The 17,804-nt window shown below is 37.8% G+C and overlaps 1 long non-coding RNA gene across 3 annotated transcripts; it reads left to right on the forward strand.

The window, feature by feature from the left end:
- The first annotated feature begins 1,618 nt into the window (after positions 1 to 1,618).
- Positions 1,619 to 17,103, forward strand: LOC118766227. Of its 3 annotated transcripts, none has more exons than XR_005002132.1 (5): positions 1,619 to 1,643; positions 5,959 to 6,143; positions 14,261 to 14,361; positions 15,501 to 15,577; positions 16,730 to 17,103. It is a non-coding gene; the product is annotated as an uncharacterized LOC118766227 (long non-coding RNA). The 3 variants fall into 3 exon arrangements; XR_005002133.1 differs by lacking the exon at positions 1,619 to 1,643 and adding an exon at positions 1,833 to 1,847; XR_005002131.1 differs by lacking the exon at positions 1,619 to 1,643 and having other exon boundaries at positions 5,880 to 6,143; positions 16,730 to 17,100.
- The last annotated feature ends 701 nt before the right edge of the window (positions 17,104 to 17,804 follow it).

Consider the following 17,804-nt stretch of genomic DNA (forward strand, 5'->3'; position numbering starts at 1 on the left):
ACAACGTACCATTACATAGGTATATGTATGTGTATATGTGTATGTTGAATAACGAACCTAACGTGGAAAGACACACACACTATGAGACATATACACACTCATACACTTACACACACACTCACAGACAGATGCACAGTCATATACAAAATGTGATATCATTGTCGTCATGATATAAAATGTCCTGTTGACATTTATAGAAAGATTGCAGCGTGGAAGATGTTTGTAAGCCATTCAAGAACACACAAAAACCGTTAGTTTCACTACAACATTTAAATTTCATTTATGCCAAAACTAGCAGTATTGCCCGGCGTTGCTCGGGTTTGTAAGGAAAATAACTATATAAGCATTTTTAGAGAGTTACTTCCCTTATGTAATAGCAAAAAAATGCATTAAAATGGAAAAAAGTGATGGTAAATTTTTTTTTAAATCGTAGACTCATCGTAGATGCGCGCTAATACCCAGAAGGGCTCGATATGAATCACGACTATAAGATACCCGCTTTTGGTTAAACTGCACCGCAAAATGTGGGAGTAGTTAGGAATCTAAATCGTAGGAGACAGACACACAACTTCACTTTTATATATAAAGATATTTTCATCGCTTTGAAACAGAGAACTGTTCACTGACAAAACTTCGTGCTGCATCTGAGAAAGCAACAGTTAGTTCATATGTATGTATGTGTGTATGTATTATGGTCGCAGGAAGCCACTTAGAGTCCTCTTTCTTCCCTGATTGGATTGTATTTAAGTTTTTGGCCAACATATTCACTGCATCGTCTCCCTGTCATTCTATCGCTACTACAATGACATCTGTTCCTCAGTGCTAGCTGGTCGCATACTTCCACTACTCAATCACTCCCGACCCACTTGTCTCATCACACTTGTTGTATCCAATCCTTCTTCTAGCCCTACTCTAACTAATATGTCAATCCTTCCTCTCCAGAACACCATCCCTCTGTAATCTTGTCCCTGCTCATGTCTTTCTTGCAGGTATGGACCTGTAAACAGTTTAAACGAAACGTTAACGGCATCAGTTTCACCAGTCTCAGAGGACTTGCAAGGGACAGTGGCACTCTCTGTCCAGAGAAATAAAAGGAAAATAGAGAAGGGTTGTGCAAGAAATTAGCAACCCCTTCTAAGGAAAAAAAAAGACTGATTAATTCTGGAAGCGTCCAAAGACGTACAAGTGTACTGCAGCGAACAGAAATAAGAACTAGCTTATGAATCATTAAACAACTATAGGCGTAGGAGTGGCTGTGTGGTAAGTAGCTTGCTTACCAACCACATGGTTCTGGGTTCAGTCCCACTGCGTGACACCTTGGGCAAGTGTCTTCTACTATAGCTTCGAGCCGACCAAAGTCTTGTGAGTGGATATGGTAGACGCAAACTGAAAGAAGCCTGTCGTATATATGTATATATGTGTTTGTGTGCCAGTGTTTGTCCCCCCACCCCAACATCGCTTGACAACCGATGCTGGTGTGTTTACGTCCCCGTAACTTAGCAAAAGAGACCGATAGAATAAGTACTAAGCTTACACAGAATAAGTCCTGTGGTCAATTTGCTCGACTAAAGGCGGTGCTCCAGCATGGCCACAGTCAAATGACTGAAACAAGTAAAAGAATAACTGCGGGGAGAAGATGGCATGTAATTTCCATGCCATCTTGATGGCAGCTCAATTTCGTCATATTTTAAATAGCTCTGTAGGCATATAACTTGTGTACCAATAATATACAATAGCGTCAGAAATTATCTAGCTCGTCAAAAAAATAATGCCGCAAGTGTGTTGACTTGCTTCCGTTGAACCGTGTGGTGTGCGACCAATTGAGGCACTTGGTGTTGAATTGATCGGTATTAATTATTTTTTCCTTTATTCCACTTTTTCGGATCTTTTCGGTTTGAACAGCAGTTTTTTTTAAATAATTTCCACGTAACTAAACACTTTTAAACTTCGTATACTGGATAATGTGTTTATAAAACATCTTTTTCTCTTGGCTTTATTGAGAAAATTCTATAGTTTGTAAGATATTTGTTGATTTTTTTCTTCCATTTCTGCAATTTCAACCAATCAATGACGTCTATTGAGGTGAAAACATTCTGTGCCGTATGAATATGTCCCTCGTTTAAGAAACAGATTGGGTTTATTTACATTTCTGAAGAAAAAAAGATACCCTTTCCCCCACCCTAACCCTAAAACAGATTGAAATGCAACAGATCGATACTAGGGTCATAATTATGGGTGACAATTTCATATGACACTGCTAGAAAAAACTGCCGTTCAAACCGAAAAGATCCACTTTTTCTTTCTTTTCTTTTTCGTTCATCGCTCATGTTTGTATTTTCTTCGGTTTGGGATTTGTATTTTAATATGGTTTTGTATTATATATGTATCATATACATACATGTTAATATATCATCATCATCATCATCATCATCACCATCGTTTAACGTCCGTTTTCCGCGCTAGCACGGGTTGGACGGTTTGACCGGGGTCTGGGGAGCAGGGACTGCCCCAGGCTCCAGTCTGATCTGGCAGTTTTTTCTACAGCTGGATGCCCTTCCCAACGCCAACCACTCCGCGAGTGTAGTGGGTGCTTTTTACGTGCCACCTGCACAGGTGCCAGAGGGGTCTGGCATCGGCCACGATCGGTTATTGCCTTTTTTCGTTGCATTGCGGCGGGGGGGGGGGTTCCGGCAGAGAGGAGAGAGGGAGAGAGAGTGGTGGGGGGTGCATGTAATATAGGGGAGCACCAGTGGGGAAGGTTTGGGGTAAAGAGAAACGATGACAGGTAGGGTTGGTGGCAGGTTCTAGACAGAATGAAAAGTAGGAAGTAAAACGTAGGATATCAAGAGTGGGGGAGGGGGCTGGAAGGAGATAGCCGGTTGAGGCAGTGACACATTTCAAAACAGGAGGAACATAAGATAACAGGTTAAGTGGGACGTTTGATGAGCTGCAGCGCCAGCTGCTTCTGTCCAGGGGGGAAGAGGCAGGGGTAAAATACATAATGAGAAAGTATATTGAGGAGGAGGGGTAGGAGGAACAGACACACGTAGTGGTGGCGGTGGTAGAGGGGATATCCGGTGAGGATGGTGTAAACAGAGTGTTCTCCGGTATGGGTGGTGGGGGTGGGAGGACGGGCAAACCGCGAACGAATGGCGGGCTGCGAAGATTTTGATTGGGGACAGTAGACTTAAAACAATCGGGGTTTGAAGAAATGAACAGAGTAACGAACAAATTAACTTGGTACCGAGGGGATAAACAAATTAAAGGGTTATATTTTAAGAACAAGCAGAATTAGTGAATAGATTCGAACATTTAAGGGTTAGCAGCAAATGTATGTGTGTAGTACAAGAGTCAGGAAGAGATGAAATGAGAATTCTTAGCTTGCTTGCTATGATCATCGCTGTGTGGTCAAGAAGGGGTGAATGAAAGATAAGCACACGAGTGATTATTTATATAGGTTCACCGGAAGTGGGTTGGAAAGACGGAAGTTTTGATTGAAAGTATATATAATTATTAAATCTGCTGGTAATAAAACCATAAATTTGAGAACTTAATAAGTCTCATAGATAAAATGGCAAGCTGGCAGAATCGTTAGCGTGTCGAACAAAATGCTTACCGGCATTTCTCATGGTTCTTTACGTCCTGAACTCGATACTTTTGACTTTAAATAGTCACACGTAATTTGGTGAATTATTTCACTTTTCACCTTAAAAGGAAGATAGGGCTGGAAAGAAAATGCCTGACTGTGAAAATGTTTGAAAATCGATGGAAGAATGTAGCTCGGATGTTGCGAGTGAACGTAACCTCATGAATGCGACGCAGGACGTATCTCAGGAATCAGTGACGAGGCGGGGTACATGGGGTCCGAATTGAAAGCGCCTTGCCATTCCATCCGTAATGTCTTTCGGTCTGTCCTATCATTTGATTTATTTATAGTTTTGTGAATTTAGGCGGCGAGCTGGTAGAAACGTTAGCACGCCGGGCGAAATGCGTAGCCGTATTTCGTCTGTCGATACGAGGGGCGTTCAATAAGTAATGCCCCAGACCCACTTCCCATACCAGTAGAGCAACGGAACTTGGCACAGTTATTGGTCTTTTTCTACATAGGAACCACTCAGAGTTACGCATTTCTCCCATCGCTTGATCCAGCTCTGGAGACCGTTTTTGTAAAAGACCCAGCTTGGTCCTCCATCCACGACGTGACTTTAGAAATCAAGGCTGCATCATCTGGTAAATGCTTTCCTTTCAAAAACAACTTCATGGCTGGGAAGAGGTGAAAATCAGATGGTGCAAGGTCAAGAGAGTAGGGGTTGGGGGAGGAGCTCATAGCCGCACGCCTGTGCTTCTGATCTGGCGACACGCGAGTTGTGGACCGGAGCGTTGTCCTGCAGGAGGAGGATGCCTTCACTGATCTTGCCCCGCCTCTTGATTTTGATAGCTTCTCTTAATTTCCTCAAAAGTGAAGCATAATAGGCTTCTGTAATTGTGGTACCCTTTGCCAGGAAATCTGTCATCACTACTCCGTCCTGGTCCCAGAAGACTGTGAGCATGACCTTGCCAGCGGAGGGCTGCACCCTTGCCTTCTTTGGAGGAGGTGAGTCACGGTGCTTCCACTGCATTGACTGGGCTTTGGTCTCTGGATCATAGTGATGGACCCAGGTTTCATCCTGTGTAATCAGTCTTTTGAAAAAGTTTGACTCATCTTCTTGGTACGTCTCCAAATTCATCCTCGAGCACTCGACGCGTTCTTGCTTCTGGAAAGGTGTGAGCAACCTGGGAATCCATCTGGCAGACACCTTTTGCATATGCAAATGGTCATGAATGATAGTTTCCACTGACCCGATACTAATCATGACTTCATGGGCTATTTGGCGAATAGTTATGCGTCGATCTTCCAAAATGGCAGCCTCAACTTGACGGACAGATGCCTCATCAATGGCAGAAGGGGGTCGACCAGATCTGGGAGCTGTTTCCACAGAGTTCCGACCATGTTTGAATTCACGATGCCAGCGTTTTACAAGGTCATATGATGGGGCATCATCACCATAAGTTACTTTCATTTCATCAAAAGTCTCCCGTGGTGTGCGTCCTTTCAAATACAAAAACCGGATCACTGCTCGACACTCAACAGGCTCCATTTCACACTTGACTCAGTTCAAACACCTGTAAATCAGAAACCATAATTAGTTCAGAGCTGTAATTTGCCACCTAATCTATAGAGATATAAGTAATTGCACATGCAAAATTTCAACTAGATCAAACACCTGGAAGTGGGTCAGAGGCATTACTTATTGAACGTCCCTCGTACGTTCCGAGTTCAAATTCCGCCGAAGTCGACTTTGCCTTTCATCCTTTCGGGATCAATAAATTAAATACCAGTTACGCACTGGGGTCGATGTAATCGACTTAATCCCTTTGTCTCTCCTTGTTTGTCCCCTCTGTGTCTAGCCCCTTGTGGGTAGTAAAGAAATATATATTTTTGTGAATTTTAATGTCATCTTTATGACATATATATCCATCTGACCCCAATCAGATTGTATTGTCCCTTATCTATGTTGTCCTCTTGTGGGAAATAAAAAAAATCACACGTATGATAGTCCGATTGCTTCGATTCCTAGTTGTTTTGGGACTACACATCCAATTTCTTTATTAGCCACAAGGGTCCAAACATAGAGGGGGACAATACCGCCTGATTGGGGTCAGACACACAATGATTATATGACTTTAAAAATTTTACAAAATCACGACCCCTTTTGAGGTTGGTGAAGTACCCCCGTACTGAGATCGCTGTAACTAACTTGCTCCCTACCCTTAAATTTACTGGCCTTGAGTCAGTATTAGAAAACCCTTATTAGTCTCGCAGATATATGCACCTAAATTCAAAGGGCAATCTTTGGTTACAGCAATATCACCAAGTTCGGTATGCACAAGATAGTTTCTTTTTTGTTTTATATTAAGAGACGCCCGGCGCTGGTCAAGTTTTGCACGTTGATATATTTCAACGTTACAGATTTTTGCTTAAGACAGCCTATGTGTTGTTTGCTTTATTCTTTCGCAAAGATGTCAACAAAAGACGAATCTGCCCAAAACACTGAAGTGGAAAACAAAAACCCTGATGAACTTTATGTGGTCATTGAATACTGGTAAGTACATACATACATACACACACACATACATAGACATATATGTATACATATATACACAAACGCATCTGTCTGTTTGTATGTATATGCATGTGTATATATACAGGGACACATCTATATAAACATACACTTGTGTGTGTGTTGATATTTACCAGAAGTAACAGAGTGACTCAAGGTCGGAGAGCTTCGTGTGTTGGTACCTATCACACACACACACACACATATATTGATAAAAGAATGAAAGAGACCTCGATATTATGTAAATAGAGGAATTTACATATATATGTGTGTGTGTAATGTATTTGATAATTCTTGTATAGAGCATTAGTTTGTTTTAAACATCTCTAGTTAACTTTAATATGATGTGTGTGCTATGAATCGTGGTAAGCTATTCATATAACTATATTGTTTGGTTCAAATCAGTCCTGACTGAGTAGACTGCAATCAAGCCAATCCAGCTGTGACCATTTCATCATTTATTAAGCATAGTGTATGTACCCCACACAACATTATCTAATGCGAGTTTGATGGAGAACAGATTTGACTACAATTTCTAGCAGGATATGTGGTAATACAGATGGTCTTAAATTACATAACATATATACATGTGTGTGTGTGTGTCCCCGAATTGATGAAACTATATTTGTATTTCCTGCGAATAGAAGAAAGAAAAGTTTTAATTGGTGTCATAATGTGACTTCTTTATGTTAGACGGTGGTTTGAGAGAGATTTGGCTGCTATTTCTAGCATGACATGCGAACACGTGGATCTCGAAACACACAAAGCTATAAATAATAGCCTATAAAAATTGGGGTGAAAAACTCTTGGATAGAAAAAAAATCGAAGGCTAACCACCCTATGTATGTGTGTGTGTACGTGTACATATGTATGTATGTGTGTATGTATGTATGCATGCTTGTGTGTATATACGTACAGATTGTTAAGAATCTATTCGCATTTAGTGGCTTAGTTAATAATTCTGTTAATCGAAAATAATTTTAATCAATATCGTAACTTTAAAAATACAACAATGTCTAGGCTTACTTTTAAAGAGGCAAAACCATGTTGAGGGCGTCTTGAACTCTTCTCATTACTAGTTACATAAAACAATATCTATTTAGATAATGTTTTTTATCATATAAGAATGTTGGATCTTTTCGATTTGAACGGCAGTTTTTTCTGGAAGTGTCATATGAAATTGTCACCCATAATTATGACCCTAGTATCGATCTATTGCGTTTCAATCTGTTTTAGGGTTAGGGTGGGGGAAAGGGTATCTTTTTTTTCTTCACAAATGTAAATAAACCCAATCTGTTTCTTAAACGAGGGACATATGTTTTCACCTCCAATAGACGTCATTGATTGGTTGAAATTGCAGAAATTGAAAAAAAAAAAAACAAATATCTTACAAACTATATAATTTTCTCAATAAAGTCAAGAGAAAAAGATGTTTTATAAACACGTTACCAGTATACGAAGTTTAAAAGTGTTTAGTTACGTGGAAATTATTTTTAAAAACTGCCGTTCAAACCGAAAAGACCCAGAATATTTGTTTTATATTGGGCTACATTACTTGAAATAATTTTTATTTGAGACTTGGTTAATTATTCATTGTTTTCCTGCAGCAGCGCCCCGCAACCAGTATACCACGGCACACTGCTGTGTACGTGGCGATGCTAGGTGTGCCGAAGTGTAACCTGGATATAATTTTTTCCCCTATACTTTTTAGTTAAATTTTTAGTTCAGGTTTGCCGCCGAATTTTGAAAAGAATATAAGTGTACCGCAAGCGAAAAAAAAAAAAAATGGATGCGGAGCACTACCCTACAGTGTGACTTCCATCAGACACCTGCAAACGGAGTTTTATCTACTTAATTTTTCTGATATGATCTAATCCTGTGTACCAACCTCAGAATATTTACTTATCAGGTTGTCCGGAAAGTTCTGAACGATTTCAGGATTTATGTACGAGCCCTTCATGCAACAATCCTAATCTTAGTATGACTCGTTTAAGAATTGTTTGCAGTAGTGAAGCTTGTCAGTTATGTTCCACATTAAAAATCAGCATATATTTCGCTCCCTTCAGCCTTAATTGCTATTTGAAATGGAGAACCAAAAGTTGCATATTCGTCAGGTCATGCGTTTCTTCTTTTAAAAAAGGTGAAAATGCCGCGGAATCGTGTAAAATCATTTGTGGAGTTTATGGTGAAGATACTTGTAGGGGATTCAACTATTCCAGGATGGTTTGCAAAATCTAAATATAGTGAGTTCAGCTTGGAAGATGACAGTCGCTGTGAAAGACCCTCAATCTTAGATGATATTTTGGAGGTAACCATTGAAGAAAGCGTGAATATTACGACTTGAAAACTTGAAGAGAAGTTGGAAGTTTCCAGAAATACCGTTCACGAACATTTAGTGAAAACTGAGTATGTTTCTCGCTATGATGTTTAGGTGCCGCACAGACTATCAGAACAAAATGGTAAAACTGCATGGACCGGTATGCATCTGTAATATGCTTCTGAAACACAATGAAAATATTCCTTTGCTGAAACAACTGATAACTGAAGATGAAAAATGCATTGTTTACGATAATATAGTGAGAAAAAAAATCCTGAAGTTTCCAAAGCAGAATATTCATTCAAAAAAAGTCTGGTGAGATTTTAAAGGCATTATTTACTATGAGCTACTTCCACAAACTTAGACCATCAATTCTGATGTGTACTGCCGTCAACTAGCAAATTTGAATCAAAAGATCAAGGAATTGAGGCCAGCGCTCTCAGAACAAAAAAGGGATTGTGTTCCACCAGGACAATGCCCGATTACATGTGTGTTTGGCTATCCGAACAAAGCTGAATGAATTTCGGTGGGAACTCGTGCCCCATCCACCATACTCCCCTGACATTGCAACATTTGACTGTCATTTGTTTATTGTTTCTACAGAACTCTATAAAAGGAAAATCACTTAATGACTTTGACGGTGTTTGAACCCACTTGGATTACTTCTTTTCCTCAAAAGCAACTGAGATTTATGCCTATGGAATATTTAAATTGCTTGCTAGGTGGACTAAGGTCATAGAAAACAATGGAAATTACTTTAATAAAAATGAGTGTATGTTTTAAATTTATCTTTTATTGCGATTAAAAAACGCTAAGAATTTTCCGGGCAACCTGATAATTTTCAAACGATTTTTTTATGCACTTACGTATGTACTTACGTATTTACGTACGAACGCACTCACGCACGCATGCATGTGTGTGTGTATATATATATATATATATATATATATATATATATATATATATAATATATTATATATGTGTGTGTGTGTGTGTGTTATATATATGTATATATATGTATGTATATATATATATATATATATATATATATTATATATATATATATATATATATATATATAGTGACAAATATTACTCTTGCTACGTATTTCATGTTTGCACAGCTGGTGACGTCCTGTACTCATATATATATATATATATATATATAAACAATTGCAGCATGGAAGGTGTTTATATGCCATTTGAGAACATACAAAACCGTTAGATTCACTTCAACATTTAATTTACGGAGATGTACCGCATAGCAAGTGATTTGATCTGAGATCGTGTGCTGGAACGAAAACAATTGCAGCGTGGAGGTGTTTGTAAGCCATTTAGGAAACACACAAAAGCCGTTCGATTCACTTCAACATTTAAGTTATTTGTCAAAATATTTTGTCGCTAAAATCCGCGACTTGTTCACTGACAAAAATCCGTGCTGCATCTTATTTAAATTAATTTGTGAAAATATTTTGGCAAATAAATAAATGTTGAAGTGAAGTGAATCTAACGGGTTTGGTGTTTAAATGGCTTCACGCTGCAATTGTTTTTGTTTCAGCACACGATCTCAGATCAGGTTACTTGCTATGCAAGTACATCTCCGTAATATATATATATAGATATATTATATATATATATATAATATATATATATATATATATATATATATACTACATATATATATATATATATATATATATATATATATATATATATATACATAATACATATATATATATTATATATATATATATATATGTATGTATGTATGATATATATATATATATATATAATATATATATATATGTATATATATATATTATATATATATATATATATATATAATAATATATATATTACGGAGATGTACTTGCATAGCAAGTAACCTGATCTGAGATCGTGTGCTGAAACAAAAACAATTGCAGCGTGGAAGCCATTTAAAAACACAAAACCGTTAGATTCACTTCAACATTTAAATTTAATTTGCCAAAATATTTTCACAAATTAAATTTAAATAAGATGCAGCACGGATTTTTGTCAGTGAACAAGTCGCGGATTTTAGCGACGAAAATATTTTGACAAATTAAACTTAAATGTTGAAGTGAATCGAACGGCTTTTGTGTGTTTCCTAAATGGCTTACAAACACCTTCCACGCTGCAATTGTTTTCGTTCCAGCATACGATCTCAGATCAAATCACTTGCTATGCGAGTACATCTCCGTAAATTTAAATGTTGAAGTGAATCTAACGGTTTTTGTATGTTCTCAAATGGCATATAAACACCTTCCATGCTGCAATTGTTTGTATATATATATATATATATATATATATATATGAGTACAGGACGTCACCAGCTGTGCAAACAACATGAAATACGTAAGCAAAAGAGTTAATATATTGTCACTAGTTCATATATCTGAAAAAGAAGCACAGCTTGTCATAACAAACAACCTTCTAAATAAACGTGTGTGTGTGTGTGTGTGATACCTGCACAAGTGTGCCCTGTCAATTTTGTTTCCTTATAACTTTCAGAAAACTGGATATTTTAATTGAAATCTTATACAAATACGTTTCAGACTGTATACATTTGTAGTGATAAAGTTTTTAGTTGAAGTCGAGGGTCACCAATTGTAGTGGGAGAAATTGATTTCTAAACATTATTATGAAATGTCGGAGTCAGCAGTTGTAACAATAAAAATTTGTTGTTATAACAGCATGTTGTAGGATGTGAAAGATGAACAATGTATGAAGTTTTAAGAAAGTATTTATTTACCGTTACATTACAAATACCTTGCCTCAACGGGCAGGTTATGATAAATCCAAAAGCATGCGAAGTAAAGTTTGTGTTTGCGTCTTCCTCATTGATTAGTAGAAATTACGGAGAGAGATAGAATGATGTTGTAAGAGAACAGAATTAGAGCTAGTGAGAGTTGTAGGGTGTGGGATGTTGTCTCACAGTTGCTGACAGTAAAGTTCATTTCTCCTTCTGACCAATGTTTTAGCTGGTCAGCCAGACTTCGTTGAGTTGTCACCATCTGACTGGACTCGTTGGGTCGTCACCGACTGTGACTAACTGGTTTTTGCTTGGGGTGTGCTTGCTTTTATAACTATCCAGAAGGATAGATATATCATTGAGAACAATAGATTTAGCTGGTGGTCTTGTTATCTCTATTCTAGCTTTTGGTGAAGTAGAAGAGGTTAGAAAGGGTCAAGTAGTGAAGACATTATTTCGGCCTAGTTAAAAGCATCTGGAAAATGTAAAACTGCTGTCAGAGAAAAACCATTGTTCCACTGTGGGAAAAGTTCTGTTGCAGTGTTAATTTAAATTTGGCTATGGTGGATCAAATCCACTTCATGCATGCAAGATCCACTACACATTCCATTTATATTAGAATTTGTCATGAAAAACATTTTCCTAGAGAAGTAAAGGAGTTTCATAAAATCCATGTGTCTCAGTTTTGTTTCCTCATAACTTACAAAAAAATGAGTATTTTTTAATGAAATTTTCTGCATAGGAGTAAGAGTGGCTGTGTGGTAAGTAGCTTGCTTACGAACCACATGGTTCCGGGTTCAGTCCCACTGCGTGACACCTTGGGCAAGTGTCTTCTACTATAGCCTCAGGCCGACCAAAGCCTTGTGAGTAGATTTGGTAGACAGAAACTGAAAGAAGCTCGTCGTATATATGTATGTATATATATATGTATGTGTGTGTGTATATGTTTGTGTGTCTGTGTTTGTCACCCCAACATCGCTTGACAACCGATGCTGGTGTGTTTATGTCTCCGTAACTTAGCAGTTTGGCAAAAGTGACTGATAGAATAAGTCCTAGGCTTACAAAGAATAAGTCCTGGGGTCGATTTGCTCGACTAAAGGTGGTGCTCCAGCATGGCCACAGTCAAATGACTGAAACATGTAAAAGAGTAAATACCTTTCAGGTGAATTAGATTTCGGCTATATCAGTATATAATGTGAAAAATAATTGGTAGGCACAAACACATATATCCTGATACCACATATTTTTTTCAAAATTTCAAATTTCATTTTGTAGATACAATAAATTCGTATATAATAGAAATCTATGCTATCTGAAAGGTATTTGTAGAAAATTTCAATAAAAAATATCAGGGATAGGGTATATTTATATGAGGTCTTATCAAAAAGTATCAGGACTGTTGTTATGGTGACAGATCTAGCATAAAGAGAGTGAAGCTACTAGGCAAAGATTGCCCTTGAACTCTGTTGCACATGCACACTATGTTATAACTTTCTCACGCACTTCCATTGTTTATAGCAATGCTTGGAAATAAAGTGTGAACAGATCAATAAGATCAGGTTTCAGCTGTGCAGGGACGTCTTGATTGTGTGAAGAGAGATAACTTTTTGAAAATGGTCATAACAGGTGACAAACCATGGATCAATGGGTACAATCCTGAAACCAGGGCTTATATATATATATATATATATATATGTATAATTTATAACTTATAATTTATAAATTTGAATAGTGTTCACTTCCGGATTCTATCACTCTGTGAAAGTTTCTAGTTCGGATCACACGTGTCTCAAGATGTGCCAAAGATTTTCCTATTTTGGATATATTTGGGGTACTTAAGTCTGCTGTGCAGGGACGTCTTAGTGCTTGCTTTTTCCATGGGTATGAATAAGTATTTCACTTATATCTCACATATTTGCCGCTGAAGAGGGGAAAATTTTCTGATGAATTAACCCCGAAATTGGACCAATACGGTAATAACGAATTTTTTAGAGATTTCTATCGGTTTGTTTCGAGACGCATAAATTATAATGGTTATCGACAATTTTTTGTTTCAGCATATTTGGCATTAGAATTTTTCTTCTGCCCTTATCTTGTAAATTATATATATGTATATATATTTATATATATACACACTCACACACATATATGTAAACTGGCACTCTATCAATTACAAGTATGAGGGTTCCAGTTGGGTCAGTCAGCGGGACAGCCTGCGTGTGAAATTAGCGTACAAGTGGCTGAGGACTCCACAAACGTGTACCCTTAATGTAGTTCTCAGGGAGATTCAGTGTGACAAGGCTGACCATTTGAAATACAGGTACTACGCATTTTTGCCAGCTGAGTGGAGTGGAGCAACATGAAATAAAGAGTCTTGCTCAAGTACACAATGCATCGCTGGGAATTGAACTCAAGACCTTGTGATCATAAGCTGAATATCCTAACCAATATATATACTCAGACACAAGTGAATGGACAAAGGAAAGAAAGCAGCATATATTTTTAATATCAGTTTTGTGAACTCATAGGATGGTGCCTTCTCCAGTTATGTAAGGAGATAAATCTGTCCTATTAACCCACAAAGTCATATGCAGTTGAGTGTGTGTGTGTGTGTGTAGTCAAACTTTGTGAGAGATCAAATTCCTTATATTTATAATGGTTATTAAGGTGTTGGGAATTTTTTCCTTAGAAGTTGGACATAAGAAGCATCAGATGTGGTGTGCATGAGAGGTATGGTCATGTGTTGCATATGGATGAGGACAGCTGTGTGAAAAAGTGTCACACCCAAGCAGTAGAGGGAACCTATGGAAGAGGTAGACCCAGGAGGACCTGGGATGAGGTGGTGAAGCACAATATTCGAACACTGGGCCTCACCAGGCCGATGACAAGTGACTGAGACACTCCCATTTTGATTAACATGACGTTTCAGTTTATTTTTATTATCGTCTCTAGCTAGTTTTCCTCACTAAAATGTAATGATTAACAGACAGTGCATGATTTTGTTTCATAGTGATGCCTGAGGTGGATGGAAAGAGATGAATACTCTCCGTAAAGACATCCAGAAGGAGTTTCCGGAAGCTAAAGTTGTAGACATTGTTAGCAAGACTTTTGGTAAGATTTATTTTATTATTATATTATATAAGTATCACACATAACACAGTTGGAGGTTACTTCCTTTTTTCAACAATGTAACAGTATTTTTTAGAACAACAATCTCTTGAATGAAATACCGCATGTAAAACCTGGTGGGTAGTTTATTTAGCAAGAGATGTAATGATGATTAAAAGTAGGTTTGATAGGAATGAAGAATGGTAGAGCAAATCTACTTTTTATGGTACCATAGGCGTGACACTGTGATTAAGAAACTTGCTTCCCAATCATGTGAACTTGGGTTGAGTCCCATTGCATGGTACCTTGGCAAGTGTCTTCTACTATAGCCCTGGGCCAACCAAAGCCTTAAGAATGGATTTGGTAGATGGAAACCTAAAGAAGCATACATATATATATGTATGTATGTATGTATGTATGTATAGGATCTTTGGGATAAATTTGATGATTTTTATGCCTCCTTTCTTCAGGAACAGCTTGGCATATTGGTGAACAGTCAATGGCATTGGAAAGCATAAAGATTAAAGTTGTAGTTGAGAAAAGTTAGCTGACATGGAGGACTGGAAGCCATCTGAAAATTGGAAAAGAATTACCTGTATTATGATGATTTGTGCCAGATATCAAAATGCTGATATCATGACTGCTGCTTAATGCTTAGTGGACACTGTAGAGGCTGTAAGAAGTGATCCCTGTATCATGAAAACAAAGTTCCCCAAAACTGTAATGGTCTTTGGGTGTCTCTTTTGACAGTGATGTGATGCCACCCCACAACACTAAACAGGGCCTTAGACTTAATTCAGATGGCTATGTGAAGCTACAGGAGATTGTAGTCAATCCCTGGCTGGAGAGGATTGCTGCCAGAAGGCTCCTCTGCAAAGGGTCAGAAGTGATGCCTATTAACACCTCTGTCATTTTTTCCTTCACCTCGTCCACATCTGCAAATTCCATAGCATCACCTGTGATGACCTTCAAAACAAAGTCCTAATCAACTTCCAACTGTTCTTTCAGTTCACGATCTTTTGATCTTCAACAGAAAATTTATAGGTTTTTTCAAAATTCTGTTGCTTAATGTTACAGTGTAGGAAATAGTTTTTCATTCAATGCTTGCAAACATCTCTAATTGAACCCATCTCATTTATTAGGTGCCTTTGAAGTTTCTGTCAATGGTCAGTTTATTCACTCTCGAATTGAGTCTGGTTGTAATCCTATCCATGAACAGGTAAATATTTTCCGTTTCATTTAACCTTATTTCAAATGTGCTTTTCCCTTCGATTTTTTTATATATAAAGAATGAAAAAAATAACTCATGATATTTATCTTTGCATTTGTTTCTATAAAATTATTTGACATTTGAAACTTTAGCATTTAATCCAACCATATTAGCTTGCTAACCAACCACATGGTTCCGGGTTCAGTCCCACTGCGTGGCATCTTGGGCAAGTGTCTTCTGCTATAGCCCCGGGCCGACCAATGCCTTGTGAGTGGATTTGGTAGACAGAAACGGAAAAGAAGCCTGTTGTATATATGTATATATATATATGTATGTGTTTGTGTGTCTGTGTTTGTCCCCCTAGCATTGCTTGACAACCGATGCTGGTGTGTTTACGTCCCTGTCACTTAGCGGTTCGGCAAAAGAGACCGATAGAATAAGTACTGGGCTTACAAAGAATAAGTCCCGGGGTCGATTTGCTCGGCTAAAGGCGGTGCTCCAGCATGGCCGCAGTCAAATGACTGAAACAAATAAAAAAGTAAAAAAGTAAAGTAAAGGTATTGCACGATAACTACATTGGATTGATTAAAGTGATTAACTAATTCATGATTGTTGATAGTGCTGTGAGTCTCAACCGAATGGCTGGCTGTAGCCTTAAAAAGCAAAAATCAATGATGTACCAAAACATACATACAACATACATACATACATACATACATACAAACATACATACATACATACATACATACATGCATGCATGCATGCATGCATACATACATACATACATACATATGTTTGCCTTTGTGTGTTTGTTTGTCCCACCAGCTTTTGACAATCATTGTTTGTTTGTTTATGTCCCTGTAACTTGGCAGTTTGGCAAAAGTGATCAACAGAATAAGTACCACGCTTTAAAAAATAAGTACTGGGGTCAATTCATTCACCTTAAAGGACTTATTCTTTGTAAGCCTGGTACTTATTCCATCAGTTTCTTTTGCCAAACCACTAAGTTACAGGGATAGAAACACACTAACATCAATTGTCAAACAATGGCAGGGGGTACAAACAAAGACACAAACACACACACACACACACATACATATATACAAATTTATTATAAATTTTTAGAGTATTATTTATTTATTTACTTCTTTTTTTTTTCAGATTCTATATATATTGCGTGATGCCAAGGCAGGTAAACCAATCCCTACCATTTCAAAAAAGGAATAGGTTTGCTGAACTCTATAACGCTAATATATCTACAAGAAACTGCTGCAGTTATGTTACACCTTAAACTCTCGGCAATTTCATTTGCTGCTTCCTTTATGATTTAATCCATATTAGAGCCCTTGACTATCATACTTGTTTTGTGTATCTTCATGACACAGACATATAGCTATGATACAGACTGGCTTACATCCCAGTATCATGCTACCTGTCTTGTTATAATGAAGATATTTATCCAGTACGTGTTGCTACCCTTACATGTTATCCCACTCAATATGTGTCCAGTCAACAACAACAACAACAACACACTTGATTGTTTACCTTGTTTATTGATGAGATGTCTTGAGATGTTTGAATTGCAGTGTATGATGTAAGTGGCATCTAAATGTACTGGTTAATGTTGGGCAGCCTGTTGTGCTAGTTAGTAGTAATGTGTGTGTGTGTGTATATATATATATATATATATATATATATATATATATATGTATACATACATGCATACATATATATATATGCGTGTGTGGAGGCGCAATGGCCCAGTGGTTAGGGCAGCGGACTCGCGGTCGTAGGATCACGGTTTTGATTCCCAGACCGGGCGTTGTGAGTGTTTATTGAGCGGAAACACCTAAAACTCAACGAGGCTCCAGCAGGGGGTGGGTGGCGATCCCTGCTGTACTTTTTCGCCACAACTTTCTCTCACTCTTTCTTCTGTAGGCCTGCTCGATTAGCCAGTGGGGGTGGCATCATTTGAAGACTAAAACAATGCGAAGCATATTGTGACCAGCGACGTGTAGCAACATCTGATAGCCTGGTCAGTCATGTGATAACGTGATATATATATATATGTGTGTGTGTGTTGGATGGCCATTCTTAATTTCATGTGAATACAATTATATCTACAGGAGTGTCTATGTAAACAGATACATGTTGGATATTGGAAGATTCTATTCACTGCATTGTTTGTATAGCTCCTTACTGCTGCTCTGCATATAATTATGTTGAGAAGCAAAGT

Source organism: Octopus sinensis, linkage group LG15 (genome assembly GCF_006345805.1).
Source record: "Octopus sinensis linkage group LG15, ASM634580v1, whole genome shotgun sequence".
NCBI lineage: Eukaryota > Metazoa > Mollusca > Cephalopoda > Octopoda > Octopodidae > Octopus > Octopus sinensis.